The 20,293-nt window shown below is 30.2% G+C and overlaps 1 long non-coding RNA gene across 1 annotated transcript; it reads left to right on the top strand.

Moving 5' to 3' along the window:
* The first annotated feature begins 9,746 nt into the window (after window positions 1-9,746).
* Window positions 9,747-12,205, top strand: LOC145961035 (uncharacterized). The gene is made up of 4 exons (XR_014435546.1): window positions 9,747-10,242; window positions 10,576-10,647; window positions 10,938-10,987; window positions 12,090-12,205. It is a non-coding gene; the product is annotated as an uncharacterized LOC145961035 (long non-coding RNA).
* Window positions 12,206-20,293: the final 8,088 nt, after the last annotated feature.

Raw genomic sequence — 20,293 nt, 5'->3', positions numbered from 1 at the left:
TCCAAAATGTTAAATTATTGCTTCGATCGTTGCGATCTTTACGGACAATAATTATTATTTCAATACCTAGAGTCACAAATATATTTCATCCGTGTTACTTTATCGTTCTACTTGAAAATCTAAAAATAATTTGGATTATGAGAGAATACAAAGTAAAACAATCAAATTATAGATGCAAATAAATAGCATAACGAAAGGCTCCGTGATAAATTGTTAAAAAATAATTAATTTAAATCAATAAATTAAAATACTTCTATAATTTAATATTCCGCGCGCGAATATTTTATATTACAGAAAATATTTCGGCAACGAGAGAATTATCAATAATACCGTGTTCAACCTTGATAAACAGTATCGCGCTATTGCTAATACCTTACACGGCTTTATTATCATTCGCACAGAACCTTGAGCAATAAAGTAGTGACGTTCCATATATTATCAAATTCTTTCTTTCCATAGTCGACCCTGGCGATATAAACAGTACCGCGGTAATGTTCTTGACTTACGATCATTCGTTCAGTGGCTCTTGAGCAGTGAAGTAGTGATGTGAGACGTTTCATATATTATCAAATTCTTTCTCTAAACACAATTGCAAGTGCAACGAGGAACTTTTCGTGAATAAGTGTAAGTGCAACGAGGATTACAGTGCCACGAGAAAAGAGCGACGGAAGCAAAAGAAAAAAGGAGGTTTTGGAAGTGGATGGATCAATAAGATATGATGTAAGTCATTAATATAAATTATTTATCACATTCATTATTTATTATATTGTTGCGTCCCCGCGTCCCGTCCCGCTGAATGTATTCGTCACCCGTTGAATTCTTTCGAAGAAGATCGTTTTCGCGTGCGTTGTCAAGATATTGTTATAAATATATTTTATTTTTTAAGATTTAAAATACTTCTATAATTTAATATTCCGCTCGTGTATATTTTATAATATATAAAATATTTCGATGAATTATCAATAACATAATGTTCGACTTTTACAACGTAAACAATAGCGTGCTATTGTTTGTATGTTATGGTTTTGCTATCATTTGCTCGGTGACATTCGAGCAGTAAAATAATGATGCGAAATATACATATGTATATATATATATATATATATATATATATATATATATATATAAATGCTTTGTATGTTAATTAATTGTTTAATAAATAATCGTTTAATTAATCTATAAATTGAAAATCTTTTACAATTTAATATTTTCATGTATATGTTATAGTACGTAAAATATTTCGGCAACGAATTAATCAATAACACGGTGTTAGACTTTGGTTCGTCGTTTATCATAAGTTAATTAATTTCTAATTATTAATAATTATATCAAATTATGTTTCGATATTAATCGTAATCGTGTTTAGAAAAAAATTCGACAATATGCGAAGCGTTTCGCACTACTACTTTATTGCTCGAGTGTCACCGTGCGAATGATAACAAAGCCGTAACATATTAATAATAGCACGCAATATAAACAATAGCGTGCTATTATTAATATGTTACGGCTTTGTTATCATTCGCACGGTGACACTCGAGCAATAAAGTAGTAGTGCGAAACGCTTCGCATATTGTCGAATTTTTTTCTAAACACGATTACGATTAATATCGAAACATAATTTGATATAATTATTAATAATTAGAAATTAATTAACTTATGATAAACGACGAACGATAACTTATGATAAAATTGTATCGCAACGATAAATCCTTATTGAATCGCAATCATTAATTACTGCGAATAAAAATTGAAACGGGAGTACATAAAAGAAGATAAAAGAATTAATTTTGTTATAATCTTTCGATTATTAATGTTTATTAAAATAATTTCCTTAACGATGACCAATTTAAATTTTCTTAATCGGCAATCATTCATAAAATATTTCAACGACGAATTATAACAATAACATAGTATAAGTCGACCTAGGTTGGCGATATAAACAGTATCGCGATAATGTTTTTGACTTACGATCATTCGCAGTAACTTTGAGCAATAAAGTAGTGACGTTTCATATATTATCAAATTCTTTCTTTCCATAGTCAACCTTGGCGATATAAACAGTATCGCGGTAATGTTTCTGATTTACGATCATTCGCTCAGTGGCTCTTGAGCAATAAAGTAGTGACGTTTCATGTATTATCAAATTCTTCCTTTACATAGTCAACCTTGGTGATATAAACAGTACCGCGATAATATTTCTGACTTACGATCATTCGCTCAGTGGCTCTTGAGCAGTGAAGTAGTGATGTGAGACGTTCCATATATTATCAAATTCTTTCTTTAAACACAATTGCAAGTGCAACGCGGAACTTTTCGTGTATAAGTGTAAGTGCAACGAGGAATTCAAATGAGTGTAACGAGGATTGAAGTGCCACGAGGAAAAAGCGAAGAAAGCAAAAGAAAAAAGGAGGTTTTGGAAGTGGATGGATCAATAAGATATGATGTAAGTCATTAATATAAATTATTTATCACATTCATTATTTATTATATTGTTGCGTCCCCGCGTCCCGTCCCGCTGAATGTATTCGTCACCGTTGAATTCTTTCGAAGAAGATCGTTTTCGCGTGCGTTGTCAAGATATTGTTATAAACAACGACTGTCAGAGAGTCTAAGCCCAGCTGTCAAGTTGTGCGGAGGCGCATCTATTTGTGATCCGTTTTACGATTATTCTGAATTCTTGTATATTACTCGCGATTTATTAAAATTCTTGTGCACCTTAAACTGCGTTATTATTTACGAGTGCACGAGCGTTAGCGTATGCCGATTGTGTCGCGCGCGTTCGATATATATCGCGTTCGATATATATCGCGTTCGATATATACCGCGTTCCGCGGACGCAACAATATATAAATTATTTATCAATAATATATATATTCAAAATATACATATTTCTCGTTTCGTTTTATTTCTTTGATTGTGATTTAATAGTGATTTTAAATTGTAACATATATAATACATATACTTATAAAAAATATTCCATTTCATTTTAAAATAATTAAAACATTTATAAAATTTTTTATTAATTAATATTTTCAGACACTTTTATTTTTTATAAAACATTTCAAATTAATATATTTATTTAAATATTTCATATATAAAAAAATAGAAATTTTTTTATTTATCATATTTTTAAAAGTTTATATCTAAGAAATATAAATTATTTTGTAATTACGCAGTTTATAATATTAAAATATATCTATTTAAAAGTAAAAATGTAAAAATTAATTGCGCGCAATAATTAGGTTTAAAATCAATTATTTTGAACATTGCTTTGTATAATAGATGTTCTCTTATTCTTTATATTTTCATTTATCGTTTATATTTGCGAATTTAAATTTATGTACTATATTACAAAATAAATTTCAAATTATGTATTATATTATATATAAAATTATATATAATATAACCCTCCCATGGGGTACACCTTGTCGCGGTGGGAGGGCTTAGTACTTGGATGGTGCCTTGAGGTTTATCTTAAATTTTTCTATTTATGATAAATCTTAAGGAGCCTGAAGGGGAAGCTAAGTACCCTTTCGCGTCGTCGGTGCCGTCAACGTGCCGCGGACGGCGACGTTTCGTCACCGCGTTTTCGCGTTTAGCATCCTCGCGTTATCGCGTTTTCGCGTTTTCAAAATCCCAATTTCGTTTTTGTCAACGAGTTTCTCCTTCCGACGCCAACTAACTGGGATGTTTCATCGAGTTGTTGCTATGCAACGTACTCGCGCCTTGTGCATCGTGGCACTTGGTGATGCCGGCCGCGCAGAACGTATGTCCAGTACGAAATGTGCATGGGCGCGCGGGTTCGAGCTTCGCGCTCGATCGGCTTAGTGATGGACACGCTCTGCTTCGTCAATTGATTTGGCCCGAATCGGTTAGAACTCGATCGATTGTTCGGAATGGTCGTTAATGGGTCCCTTCTCTTTGCTCGTCTACAGCCACACGCACTGCGTGTGTTAACCCTGTCGAGACTCTGTCGAGTGGATTCCCCTAGACACGATTTTCGCTCGGTAAAAGGGGTTGCCTCCCCATTTTCTAAATTGCTGATTGTTAGCATTTAAAAAATGTGGGTATCCTCTTCTTTTACCGTCTACCAGCCTTGTGTACTGCGCTAGTGATATAGCATCCATGCGGGTCACCTGAAATCGTGCTTAGCGGGTCCAGGTTCGATACGAGATAGGATAATTATGCGCGAAAAAGAGCTGGTGAACTTCATTCGCCTCTATTCCGTCAATCGTTTTGTCTTCTTTCCGGTTCGGGCCTAATCTTTGCTCGTTGTATCGTTGCATTTCCGACCTGTTGGCTCGAAGTTGATTCTCGTGAAATGAAATGGGATTTTCGCTCGTACCGAAACCGGGAGTGTCGTTGAAAGTATATATATATTAAATATATACATCGCGCGACCAAATTTTTAATCGTACCAAAATAGTGCGGGAGTGCCGTTCAGTATCGCGCGTAAAATAGCGAAAATAGCGATATAAAAATATCGCTCGTGAGTGCGGGAGTGCCGTTAAAAGTATCGCGCGCCAACAACATGAGAGGAGAAGGAGGCCTGGGAGAGGCATCTTGCATCGGCGGAGCAACCTGATGGTGAATATTTATTATTTGTATAGCAATTGTTATAAATCGTATGCACAATAATTCGGTCTTATTATTTAAATGAATTAGAGAAAGAGAAAATTAGAGAGAAAGATTTTTATAAAAGTCATATAAAACTTTCCATTTAAAAAACAGTTTCAAAAATTTATAAACTTTTTCCACACGTGTTTATCTCTGCTTATTATTTTACACATCAGATATAAAATTCCGCGCGATAAAAATTTTTTGAAATATTGATTGCATTTTGTGAGCATTAATATAAATGAGTTTTATATTTGTATGTTATAGACAACGTAGCTTCGAAAACAACAACTCCGCTGTTGCGCTTCAGTGCCGGTGAGTGAGAAAAACTTTTAGTTAACTTTAAGGTAACGGATTCGTAGAGATTGTAGATGTAGATGTAGATGTAGATTGAGATTGTAGATTGTAGATTGTAGATTGTAGATTATAGATAAATCCGTTGCCTTAAAATGGATGAGCTAGGATAAATTAAATTAAATAACTTTTAATAAATTCTTTCGAAATGCTTTGCATCCATTGCGAAAATATATTGAAGTATTAATTAAAAAAAGAGAATCAAGGAAAGAAAATTTTTTGTAAAGATTTTGTCTAATTTATTAAATAAAGAACACGCATTAATAATTTTATCAATTTTATCAATTTTTGATGCTACTTTATTCTTATAACGCGCACTTATTTTATTCTAATTTCTTATAGCTCATCCATCGTAGAATTTGTTTATAGATATTGTTTTTTTAAACTTCACTTTAACTTAATATAAAGCCAAATGATTAATTAATTAAATAATTTGATAAAAGTCATACACACACATTAATTTTATATTTTATTAGAAAATATAATATATAGAAATTTGTAGTAATTTGGCTTTATTTCAGTTAAAGTAAAGTTATATTCAAATATTTAACGAGCGATCGTAAAATCGAGCGATCATTACGATGAGCGTGTAATGTTTACGCTCATTTGCCGGTAATTAGTCGGCAAAAGAAGGAGTGTTTATCTCCTTTTTCGATCTCTGATTAGAGATCGAGCGAGAAAGTGGCCAGGATCAACGAAAAGTAAGTTCAACTGGCCTGAAGAAAAGCTTTACGTATAATAGTACGTAATGTCGGACATTTTTTCACGCGATTAGAGTACGCGGTTAGGGCACACGGAAATGTAATAAGGGCACGTAATTAAAATATACGTGATTAGAGATAGGCTCTCCTCGAATAATTTCACTTAATCGAGAAGTAGGATTGTTAGGATTATTAGGTGATCATTAAGATTTTTTAAATTTTTCTTTCAAGAGAAAGAAGTAAAGGATTGTTAGGGCTATAATGTGATTAATTTAGGTGATTAATATATTATGTATTTTTTAAAGAGTCAGGAAATATAGGGTTAAATAATATTAGGGAAAACAGATTAATAAATATTTCAATAATTATATTATTAATATTAAGAATTTTTAGGTCAATATCTTTTTAAGTGTTTTTTTATAGGTATTTCATTTATTTGAGGATGAAAATTAAATTGTTAACACAAAATAATTTTTATAGTATTTTTATATTTTTAATACAAATTTTTTTGCAAATTTTATGTATAAAATATGAAAAATTTAAAATACAAATTTATATATTAAGATATTTTTTTAGTTTAATATGGATAAATTTAGTATATTTATGAATTTATAAGCCATTTTTAAATATAGGAATAGAAAGATTTAAAATAGATAAAGAATGAGTAAAATTTATAGAAAAGGATTTATTATTAAAATTTATAAAAGGTTTTAATTTAAATAATATTTTTAAATAATAATTTTTATAAAATTTATATATTTATATATTTATTTATTTATATATTTATGGTTTTAATTTAAATAATAATTTTTACAAAATTTATATGTTTATATCTATTATAAGAGTAATTTCATTAATTGTATTTCATTAATTATATTTATATAAATTTATCTAAATAGCTTATATTATTAAAGTTTAATATTGAAGATATTAAGAAAGTTATTTTTTTCAGATATTTATGAATATATATTATATATATGAATAGAAATTTAATTATATTATATATTATTTTTATAATGAAAATATAATGTTTTATTATAAACTATAAATTAAACTATAAATTAAAATTTTTTTAATATTCCTTTCAAGAAGTAGGATTGTTAGGGTTATTTTAGGTGATCATTAAAATTTTTTAAATATTACTTTAATGCTAAGGAAAATATATTAAAATTTCAATAATCTTAGGGAATCATCGCTAATCAGTCTTGTCTGGACTATGTAAAAATTTTTAGTAAATTTTATATTATAAAATATTATACATATATTTTGGACATTTTCGTGTAATAAATTATTCCATGTTATAAATTATTTTGTATTACGTTTCAAATTATATTATATTTTACATTAACTTTTGTATTAAACTTTGTATTGAAAGAAAATAAAAAAATAAAATTAAAAAAAATTTACCTGAGAGCTATGCCGGCAGTAACGTACACCGATATTCACATATAGATTATTCTTATATTTAAAATCATCTCTTAAGTGCTTAAGATTTCATTCGGCTAATAAAATGATCGTATAACATTTTCAAGCTTTACTTAAGATGATCTTAAATATAAGAAGATTATGAATATCGGTCGTAGTTACTGGTAGGGTTACCCATGCCGGACAGGTCAAAGGGGAAGAGTCAGACTAAGAGAGATACCATAATTATATATATATATATATATATATATATATATATATATATATATATATGACTCTCAACTCAATACTTGGACCTGTGTTTTTATGTACTTGGCGTCGCGACGCTACCGCGTCGCTTGAGATATATACATATATATATATATATATATATATATATATATATATATATATATATATATATATCTCAAGCGACGCGGTAGCAACATTATATTAATTATATAATATTTTTGAATAAAATGGAAGAAAAAGAGACAGAACGTAAATTTAATAAATAAATTTGAAAAAATATAGTAAAAAATATAATAAACAAATATAATAAAATATACTTATAATAACAAATATTCTTGATCTTTACATGTAATAAATTATAATAAATGTTCAATATAACCACCATCTTCTTCTAAACATAAAGCAATTCTGCACATGAAATTTTCTTTCACTCGACTTATCATGAGAGAAGTGATCTCCGCACATGCGTTACGAATTCTATTTTTAAGAATTTCTACATTTTCCGGCAGGGTGTGATATATTTTATTTTTTAAGATTTAAAATACTTCTATAATTTAATATTCCGCTCGTGTATATTTTATAGTATATAAAATATTTCGACGAATTATCAATAACATAATGTTCGACTTTTACAACGTAAACAATATATATATATATATATATATATATATATATATATATATATAAAGGCTCCGTGATAAATTGTTAAAAAATAATTAATTTAAATCAATAAATTAAAATACTTCTATAATTTAATATTCCGCGCGCGAATATTTTATATTACAGAAAATATTTCGGCAACGAGAGAATTATCAATAATACCGTGTTCAACCTTGATAAACAGTATCGCGCTATTGCTCATACCTTACACGGCTTTATTATCATTCGCACAGAACCTTGAGCAATAAAGTAGTGACGTTTCATATATTATCAAATTCTTTCTTTCCATAGTCAACCTTGGCGATATAAACAGTACCGCGGTAATGTTTCTGATTTACGATCATTCGCTCAGTGGCTCTTGAGCAATAAAGTAGTGACGTTTCATGTATTATTAAATTCTTCCTTGACATAGTCAATCTTGGCGATATAAACAGTACCGCGGTAATATTTCTGACTTACGATCATTCGTTCAGTGGCTCTTGAGCAGTGAAGTAGTGATGTGAGACGTTCCATATATTATCAAATTCTTTCTCTAAACACAATTGCAAGTGCAACGCGGAACTTTTCGTGTATGAGTGTAAGTGCAACGAGGAATTTAAATAAGTGTAACGAGGATTGAAGTGCCACGAGGAAAAAGCGAAGAAAGCAAAAGAAAAAAGGAGGTCTTGGAAATGGATGGATCAATAAGATATGATGTAAGTCATTAATATTTTAATTATTCATCACATTCATTATTTATTATATTGTTACGTCCCCACGTCCCATCCCCCTGGATGTATTCGCCACCTGTTGAATTCTTTCGGCGGGAAGTACGTCGACGGAAGATCATTTTCGCGCGCATTGTCAAGATGTTGTTATAAACAACGACGATCAAAGAGTTTGACAATGATCCCAGCTGTCAAGCTGTGCGGACGCGCGTCTATCTGTGATCCGTTTTACAATTATTCTGAATTCTTGTATGTTACTCGTGGTTTATTAAAGTTTTTATATCTTAAACCGCGTTATTATTTGCGCGAGCGTCAGCGTGTGCCGATCGATTGTGTCGCGCGAGTTCGATATATATCGTTCCGCGAACGCAACAATATATAAATTATTTATCAATCGTATTTATTGTTGTATAACAACGATGGTCAGCTGAGTCGAAGAATAGCTGTCAAGCTATTCGGACGCGTTTTACATTACGGGTCGTTATCGCGAGATTTCCCCTGTTATTATTCATTGTTTGTGTATTCTGTGTTTTTAATTAAAGTTCTTAATTTCCATTAAAAGTATGTTGTTATTTTACGCGGTCCGCGAGTGCCCGATTGTGTTGAACGCGCTTCGATATCTCAAAGTCGCCGCCGCGGACGTAACAATATATTCAAAATTTACATATTTCTCGTTTGGTTTTATTTCTTTAATTGTGATTCAATAGTGACTTTAAATTGTAACATAGAAAAAATAGAAAAAAAAAGAAATTTTTTTATTCATCATATTTTTAAAAGTTTATATCTAAAAAATATAAATTATTTTGTAATTACGCAATTTATAACATTAAAATATATCTACTTAAAAGTAAAAATTAATTGCGTGCAATAATTAGTTTTAAAATCAATTATTTTGAACATTGTTTTATATAATAGATTTTCTCTTATCTCTTATATTTTTATTTATCGTTTATATTTGCAAATTAAAATTTATATAGTATATTACGAAATAAATTATATATTATATTATATATAAAATTATATATAATATAACCCTCCCATGGGGTACACCTTGTCGCGGTGGGAGGGCTTAGTACTTGGATGGTGCCTTGAGGTTTATCTTAAATTTTTCTATTTATGATAAATCTTAAGGTGCTTGAATGGGAAGCTAAGTACCCTTTCGCGTCGTCGGTGCCGTCAACGTGCCGCGGACGGCAAGCGCTTCGTTACCGCGTTTTCGCGTTGTAGTATTCTCGCGTCGTCGCGTTTTCGCGGAACTTTTGGACTTTTCATATAAAATCCCAATTTCATTTATTGTCACGAGTCTCTACTTCCAGGTACATCTCGCGATCAAATATAAAATTACATCGCGCGATCAAATATAAAATTTTTAATCGCATCGAAATAGTGCGAAAATCATTAAGTATTCGCGCGTAAAATAGCGAAAATAGCGATATAAAAATATCGCTCGTGAGTGCGGGAGTGCCGTTGAAAGTATCGCGCGTCAACAACATGAGAAGAGAAGGAGGCCTGGGAGAGGCATCAGGCACCTGTAAAGCAACTCTATGGTAAATAAATTATCGCTTATATATAATTATTTATTAATTGCGTATGCGCGATTTAAATTAAGTAATTAATCGCGTAATTTGATTTTTTATTTATATGACTTAAAGAAGAGAAAAAGAGAGAAATTTTTACATAAAAACTGTAATTTAAAAGTTTCTACGTTCGAATAGCTTTTGATAGAATTATTAAATTATTACTTATTAATAGAATTTTTTTCAAAATTTATAAAATTGTTTATCTGCTTATTATTTATGTGCGTCGGATATAAAATTAAATGCATATAATAATAATTTTTTGACCATGATTACAATTTGAATCTTCTTTGTATGTTATAGACCAACAAAAACTATTGTGATAGGAGGAGGAGGTCTGGGAGAGGCATCTTGCATCGGCGAAGCAACCTGATGGTGAATATTTATTATTTGTATATCAATTGTTATAAATCGTACGCACAATAATTCGTTCTTATAATTTAAAGGAATTAAAGAAAAAATTAGAGAGAAAGATTTTTATAAAAATCATATATAAAAATTTCTATTTAAAAAGTAATTTTAAAATTTATAAAATCTTCCCACGTGTTTATATCTGCTTATTATTTTACACACCGGATATGAAATTCCGCACAATAATAATTTTTTGAAATATTGATTGAATTTTGAGCTTTGTTATAAATGAATTTTATATTTGTATGTTACAGACAACGTAACTTCGATAATGACAACTCCGCTGTGGCACATCAATGCTCCGGTAAGTGATAAAAACTTTTATTTAATTTTAAAGTAACGGATTCATAGAGATTATAGATAAATCCGTTGCCTTAAAATGGATGAGCTAGAATAGATTAAATTAAATAACTTTTAATAAATTCATTCGAAATATATTGCATCCATTGCGAAAATATATTGCAGTATTTTAATTATAAAGAAAAAAGATAGAGAAAAGATTATTTTTGTATAGATTTTACCTAATTTATTAAAAATAAAGAACACTAAAAATTGTATCAATTACATCTAATGCTAATTTATTCGCTTATAACGCGCATTTATCTTATTCGCTTATCTTACTCTAATTTCTTATTAGCTCATCCATTACAACATTTGTTGTAGATATTGTTTTTAAACTTAATGTAAAGCCAAATGATTAATTAATGAAATAATTTGTAATGTGATAAATGTAATATGATAAATGTTATACACATATTAATTTTATATTTTATTATAAATTATGCGTTACTATAAAAATTTATTAATTACATATATTATTATAATATCAATCAATTTTTATTGGTAATCTGCACAGAGACTTTTATATTATAAGAATTTTATATATTATACCAGGCTGCTAACAGATGAAGCCAGGATAACCATTTACATTTGGGCAGGATATACATATACAGATTAGATTAATATACATATTATGTCGTACTGTCAATTTTTGCCGGCCTTTATTAAAATAAATATAACTTCTACGAGATAGTGATTAAAATGAACATAAGTAGTTAAAATATTAAAATATAGTATTTAAATAAATATAAGCAATAACCAGCAATTATTAAAATAAATATACAATCGATACTCATATAAATTACAATTGCATCTTTCGAGAGCGATAGTTATGTTATGTTAAATTCTGTGATACCCGGTATAAATTCTGTCCAGTTATAAATGGTTGCCTTTGTTTTACATTTTATCATATGAGATATGGCCGTGTTAGCAGTCTAATATAATATAGAGAAATTTGTAATTTGGCTTTATTTCAGTTTAAAAAATTAAATTGAATTTATTTTTAAAAATGCTAAAAAAATGAAAATATTTAAATTATTAATTTAAATTATTAAAATTATTTTCAGGAATACTAAAAGAAATTGCAAAATTATTAATGTTTAAGAAGATTGTAAATTGCGTAAATACATTCTTATGTAAATTACACGAAAAATTATCCAAAGTATACGTATAATGATTATATAATAGTAATTCATTAAATTAACATATTTATTTTTATAGTATATATTCTTTAAATATTCATAAAAGAGTAACTATATTTATATTTTCATATCAAAGAGTCATTAATAAATTCGGAAAATTTTTATATAAAATGTAAAAATTCGATGCTAAATTAATGATTAAATATAAGCGTTATAAAATTTGACGGACGCCTTTGTTATAGAATCGCGAGTCAATTCTTATAAATTTAATGATATGCTTTCCGTTAGATTTATCTATTTATGAATTCCATATCGCGCGGAGCTGAATATTCTTAAAATAAATTATTAAATTATGATTACGAAAATACCGTGTTCTTTCCGCGTTCTTTCCGCATTCTTTCCGCGTTCTTTTCGCGTTCTTTCCGCGTTCTTTTCGCGTTCTTTCCGGGTTCTTTCTGCGTTCTATCTGGGTTCTTTTCGCGTTCTTTTCGCGTCCTTATAAAAGATTACCGTTTTAACAAAAGAATTTTATCGCTGTCCCTCTCGTCAGATAATATTCCTAAATATTGCTAATCAAATATAAAGAATTATCGAATAAGAGTGTGAAGATTCGATGTGACAAGTCAACGATTACATATTAGCTATCACAAAATTTGACGACAACCTTCGATATTATAGGATCGCGAGTTAATTATTATGAATTTAATAATTTGTTTTTTCAGTTATATTTACGAATTTCGTATCGGAAAATATTCATAAATAAATTAATAAATTACGGTTGCGAAAACACCACGTTCTACCGCGTTCTTTTTGGCGTTCTTAAACGAGATTATCGTTTTAATAAAAGAGTTACATTGCGTCATCGACTTTCCATCGTCGGTGCCGTCAACATGTCGCGGACGGCGGCATTTCGTTACCGCATTTCCGCGTTGTAGTATTCTCGCGTCGTCGCGTTTTCGCGCTTCCGCGTTGAACTTTTCGTATAAAAATCCCAATTTCCTTATTGTCACGAGTCTCTACTTCCGATGCCAACTAACTGGGATGTTTCGAGTTTGCACACGTTGCTATGCAACGTACACTTGTGCTTCGTGCTTCGTCAAGTGATTCGGCCCGAATTAGTTAGAACTCGATCGATTGCTCGGAATGGTCGTCAATGGGTCCCTTCTCTTTGCTCGTCTACAGCCACACGCACTGCGTGTGTTAACCCTGTCGAGGAGTCGAGTGGATTCCCCTAGGCACGATTTTCGCTCGGTAAAAGGGGTTGCCTCCCCATTTTCTAAATTGCTGAATGTTAGCATTTAAAAAATGTGGGTATCCTCTTCTTTTGCCGTCTACCAGCCTGGTGTAGCCATGTCCTGCAATCGCGGGAAACTTCGTGTTCCGGGCGAAGCACCTGAAATCGTGCTTAGCGGGTCCAGGTTCGATACGAGATAGGATAATTATGCGCGAAAAAGAGCTGGTGAACTTCATTTTCCTCTATTTCCGTCAATCGTTTCGTCTTCTTTCCGGTTCGGGCCTAGTCCTTGCTCGTTGTATCGTTGCAATCCCGACCGGTTGGCTCGAAGTTAATTCTCGTAAGTGAAATGGGATTTTCGCTCGTACCGAAAGCGGGAGTGCCGTCTAATGTATAGGTATACATATTAAGTATATACATCGCGCGATCAAATATAAAATTTTTAATACAAGTTCTTATACAAAATTATCGTTTTAACAAAAGATTTTTATCTGTCCCTCTCGTCAGATAATATTCTTAAATATTGCTTATTAAATATACAGAATTATCGAATAAGAGTGTGAAGATTCGATGTGATAAGTCAACGATTAAATATTAGCTTCACAAAATTTAACGATCACCTTCGATATTATAGAATCGCGAGTTAATTATTATGAATTTAATAATTTGTTTTTTCAGTTATATTTATACTTACGAATTTCGTATCGGAAAATATTCATAAATAAATTAATAAATTACGGTTGCGAAATCACCGTGTTTTTCTGCGTTCTTTTCGCATTCTTAGACGAGATTGTCGTTTTAATAAAAGAGTTATCGTTGTTCCTTCCGTTAAATAAACGTTAATAAAAGTTGCGTGGCTTGTACCGCCGAGGAGTCGAAACGATTTTCATCATGGAAAATTATTTCTCACCGGTTCTTGTGAGATCCATTCGCGACGTCTAGTTCGGTGCCCTGTTGAAAATTGGGAATTTTTATTGTAAGATTGGAACTAATCCCAGGTTTTCCTGGCAATTTCCGAAAGCAATGATTTCGGTAGTAATTCAACGACGATACGCTTCTTTAACGTCGAATTAATTTAAATAATATATATTTAGATGAGAGAAATGTATCTTTTCTTTTCTTTGTTAAAAATGTTCTATCATTATTAGGATTGGTATTATTATTGTCTATATATATAATGCCAGAAAGATTTAATAGTAGATTAAATATGGATATAGCGTTGTGTATAAATATCTATTTTTCAAGTAATTTCATATTGTAATTAGTTTTTATTAACTGTTTGGTAAAAATGATTACGAACGAATATATTTTATTAATTATTAATTAATTATTTCTAGGTACTGGGGACATTAATATTAGTTTTTAGTTTCTTTTAAGAAACTATTTGCAGGTATTGGACATCCATCGCTATTTTAGAATATTAATTTTTAGATATATACCATTTTATATATATGTATAATAAAATACATGCACAAATTAACGTATCCAAAATATTTTTATAATTTTTATTAATATTATATATTATATATACGCGAAATTATACATGAATGTTACATAAAATGTGCGAATACTTAAAAATTTAGAGACGAATCGAATGGGTACCCTTATATCAGTAAGATATTGATAAAAAGAAAAAAAAATTATTAATTTAAACGTTACAAGAATAAGAATCTAGAGAATTAATCTAGAATTAATTATATATTTAAAATTATTTGATTTATTTTATTTTGCATACTATTCGAATTGAAATTTTTTAAATCTTGCTGTTATCGGGTTCGATTCGTCTCGCGCGCGCAAACGGTACCCCAAAATTATTGTGTTCGCACATTTAACACAAACTCCAATGATGCATGGATTTTATTATTTATAAATATAATCGTTCGTAATCACATTTCTATAAAAAAATTGCTATATCCATTTAATTTTCAATAAAGAAATATATTTCTTAATAATGGAAGAACATGTTTTCTGACGTGCATATCAATTTCGTGAATTGAAGATAATGACGAGGGAATTGTCTCGTTGATTTATTACTGAAATCATTGCTATTGGGAATAGTCCGGAAGATCTAGGATTCGTTCCCTCCTACAGTGAAGTTCCCGACGTTCAATGGATCACTTAACTTTTCTTCGCAGATTGATCTTGCGAAATCTGATGAGAAGCAAAATGTTAATCGTTCTCCATTTTTAAGATCGCTCCTCTTTTTATCGCATATTACTGGTATGTCACCCACGTATTTGATGGCTTCGATTATTATATTATAAAAGTTATACGCAATTGAATATTTAAAATATTATCGATTTATTTATTCGTCGCGTTTTATCGTGAATTTTAAATTGCGATTTATCTTATAAAAATTCGCAAATAACTCGGTCGGTGAATTGTATATCCGCAAACATTACAGACCTCAAACTGTCTATCGAAATATCTTAGCCTTTGTGTGATAATAATTATTTCGCGTGCGTGTCTATTGAGGACGCTTCGATTATCAAATTACAAAAATTAATACATGTCGCAATCGGATATTCCGAATATTATCGATTTATTTATTCGTCGCGTTTTCTCGTGAATTCAAATCGTGATTTATCTTATAATTTAATCGTTGACTTATACATCGAACCTTTGTTTATCTTTCCACGTCTTTGAATATTGTTTTTAATAGTTCGCGCAAAATGCGTTAGTAGTGCGAATATTTTTTTCTACTATTTAAAAGACGATCAATATTTTTATTAATGACTGTTTTAATCGCGATTATTTACAAATTGTGTGATAATTTGAGTGATAATAATGTATCGCGCACGCATCTTGATGATTTCGATTATCATATTATAAAAATTTTTCATTTTATCTTATTTAACTAATCATGCCCGAGATAGGTATCTTATCACAGCGTTCATATAAAGTTGCGTGTTAATCGCAAATAAATCGGATAGTGAATTTTATATTCGCAAATATTTCAGACCTCGAATGTCTGTCGAAATATATCTTCGCACTTATATGTGACAGCATAATTATATTGCGCGCGTATCTATTGAGGACTTCGCGATTATTATATTATAAAATTATTATTATATTATAAAAATTACGTATCGAATATTTCGTGTATTATCAATTTATTTATTCGTCGCGTTTTCTCGCGAATTTTAAATCGCGATCTAACTTAATCACTGACTTACATCGAAACTTTGTCTATCTTTCCACGTCTTTGAATATTGTCTCTTTTATAAATCTTTTACAATCTGCGCTAGTAGTGCAAATATTTTTTTCTACTATTTAAATAGACGATAATTTTATTGATGATTAATCGCGACTTTAAATCATTATATAAATCTTATTAAACTCTACTAATACATTGACAGTTAGAGATATAGTTAGATATAGTTAAATTATTAGAGAGGGACTTTGATAAAATCATTCGTTCCGTTATTCTCTATTAAACGTGGCGAACAACGCGATTTTTTAATTATATGTTAATTATATTTAAAATTGTAAAGTCTTAAGATTCATTTTATTTCATTTAACTAATCATGCGCGAGATGCAATATGTATTTTCAATATGTATTTTTTTAATCGCGACATTTATATAAAATAGCGTATTAATCGCAAATAAATCGCAAATAAATTCGCAAATATTACAGATCTTAAATGTCTGCCGAAATATCTTCACACTTGTGTGTGATAGTAATTATATCGCGCGTGTCTATAGCGGCTCCGATTATATTATAAACATTATACATATCGCAATCGAATATTCCGAATATTGTCGATTTATTTATTTGTCGCGTCTTCTCGCGAATTGTAAATCGTGATTTATCTTCTAAAAATTCGCAAATAAATCAGACAATAAATTCTATATTCGCAAATATTATAGATCTCAAATATCTCGAAATATCTTCGTATTTGTTTGATAATAATTACGTCGCTGTCTATCAACGGTTTCAATTTTCATATTATACAAAAATTATGCGTATCGTAATCGAATATTCCTAATATTATCGATTTATTTATTCGTTATTTTTTCTCGCGAATTTTAAATCGTCATTTATCTTGTATTTAAATCATTGATATATAATTGACACTTGTTCTATCTTTTCGCGTTTTGAATATTGATAACCTACATAAAATGCGCCAGTAATGCAAATACTTTTCTCTACAATCAAAAAAACAATCAATAATTTTATTAATGACTCTTTTGATCACGATTATTTACGTTTAAACGTTATTTATATAAAATTAATTTCTATTCTTAAATTCTATTATTGTATGTCAATTATTAATAATAAATATCGCGTAATTCATCATTGCTAATCAGTCTTGTTTGGACTATGTAGAAATTTTTAATAAATTTTATATTATTCATATATTTTGGATACTTTCGTGTAATCCTTTGTAATAAATTAAAATTGTTTTTAAAAAATTAAATTGAATTTAGTTTTAAAAAAGTTTTAAAAATGAAATTTAAATTATCAAAATTATTTTCAAGAAGATTAAACAAATTGTATAATTATAAATGTTCAAGATATATTTTAAAAATTAAAAATATATCATATATATATGTAAATTAATATATAGCTATAATATTAAGTCTAAATATTAATGCTATTAATATCAAATTATTTATGTTATTAAACATTTGAATAAATCGAGTACATATATTTGATATTGATAACATCATAAATTGTATTTTGTAAATTGTAAATAGTTATAATTGTATATTAATTATAATTTAATATTAATATTTTTAATTATTGACATAGTTTTGTATAAAATACAATTATAACTATAATTATATTACATGAAATTGTATTTACGATTGTAAATTACGTGAATACATTCTTATGTAAATTACACGAAAATTTACCGAAAGTATACGTATAACGATTATATAATATTAATGTAAAAATTCGATGCTAAATTAATGATCGAAAATATAAGCTTTACAAAATTTGACGAACGCCTTCGTTATAGAATCGCGAGTCAATTATTATAAATTTAATGATATGCTTTCCGTTAGATTTATTTATTTATAAATTCCATATCGCGCGGAACTGAATACTCGTTTCATAAAATAAATGAATAAATTATGATTGCGAAAATACCGTGCTTCTTCCGCGTTCTTTTCAGGTTGTTTTCGCGTTGTTTTCGCGTTCTTATACAAAATTATTGTTTTAACAAAAGAATTTTATCGCTGTCCCTCTCGTCAGATAATATTCCTAAATATTGCTAATCAAATATAAAGAATTATCGAATAAGAGTGTGAAGATCCGATGTGATAAGTCAACGATTAAATATTAGCTTTACAAAATTTATCGCCTTTGCTATTAAAGAATCGCGAGTTAATTATTATGAATTTAATAATTTGTTTCTTCAGTTATATTTATATTTACGAATTTCGTATCGGAAAATATTCATAAATAAATTAATAAATTACGGTTGCGAAAACACGGTGTTTTTCCCGCGTTCTTTTCGCGTTCTTAGACGATATTGTCGTTGTTTTTTTCGTTAGATAAACGTTAATGAAAGTTGCGTGGCTCGTACCGCCGAGGAGTCGAAACGATTTTCATCATGGAGAATTATTTCTCATCGGTTCTTGTCAGATCCATTCGCGACGTCTAGTTCGGTGTCCTGTTAAAAATTGAGGATTTTTATTGTCAGATCCCACAATGGCTTTTATGTGGCACGCGCATTTAATGTGTTGAACGCACATTGCGTCGTCGACTTTCCGTCGTCGGTGCCGTCAACGTGTCGCGGTCCGCGGCGTCTCGTTACCGCGTTTTCGCGTTTAGCTTTCTCGCGTCATCGCGTTTTCGCGCTTTCGCGTTGGACATTTTTGTATAAATCCCAATTTCATTATTTTTAACGAGTCTCTACTTCCGATGCCAACTAACTAGGATTTCGAGTTTGCACACGTTGCTATGCAACGTACTCGTGCTTCGTGCTTCGTCAAGTGATTCGGCCCGAATTAGTTAGAACTCGATCGATTGCTCGGAATGGTCGTCAATGGGTCCCTTCTCTTTGCTCGTCTACAGCCACACGCACTGCGTGTGTTAACCCTGTCGAGGAGTCGAGTGGATTCCCCTAGGCACGATTTTCGCTCGGTAAAAGGGGTTGCCTCCCCATTTTCTAAATTGCTGAATGTTAGCATTTAAAAAATGTGGGTATCCTCTTCTTTTGCCGTCTACCAGCCTGGTGTAGCCATGTCCTGCAATCGCGGGAAACTTCGTGTTCCGGGCGAAGCACCTGAAATCGTGCTTAGCGGGTCCAGGTTCGATACGAGATAGGATAATTATGCGCGAAAAAGAGCTGGTGAACTTCATTTTCCTCTATTTCCGTCAATCGTTTCGTCTTCTTTCCGGTTCGGGCCTAGTCCTTGCTCGTTGTATCGTTGCATTCCCGACCGGTTGGCTCGAAACTGATTCTCATAAAAGAAATGGGATTTTCGCTCGTACCGAAACCGGGAGGGCCGTCCAAAGTATATACATATTAAGTATATACATCGCGCGATCAAATATAAAAATTATATGTATCGTGATCAAGTATTCCGCATATTATCGACTTATTTATTCGTCGTGTTTTCTCGTGAATTCAAATCGTGATTTATCTTATAAAGATTCACAAATGACTCGGACAGTGAGTACTGTATTCGTAAACATTACAGACATCAAATTGTCTGTCGAAATATCTTCGCATTTATGTGATAATAATTATATCGCGCGCGATAATAATGTCTATTGAGGGCGCTTTAATTATTATATTATAAAAGATATACATATCGCAATCGGATATTCCGAATATTATCGATTTATTTAGTCGTTGCGTTTTCTCGGGAATTTTAAATCGCGATTTATCTTATAACTTAATATTAGCTTAATTTAATCGTTGACTTGTACGTCGA

The sequence above is a fragment of the Camponotus vicinus genome, unplaced genomic scaffold (genome assembly GCF_025532165.1).
Source record: "Camponotus vicinus isolate PSW18456_S1 unplaced genomic scaffold, iyCamVici1.0 SCAF_10, whole genome shotgun sequence".
Classification (NCBI taxonomy): domain Eukaryota; kingdom Metazoa; phylum Arthropoda; class Insecta; order Hymenoptera; family Formicidae; genus Camponotus; species Camponotus vicinus.
Note: the sequence above shows the minus strand (reverse complement) of the source record. Positions and strands in the feature narration are given on the sequence as shown.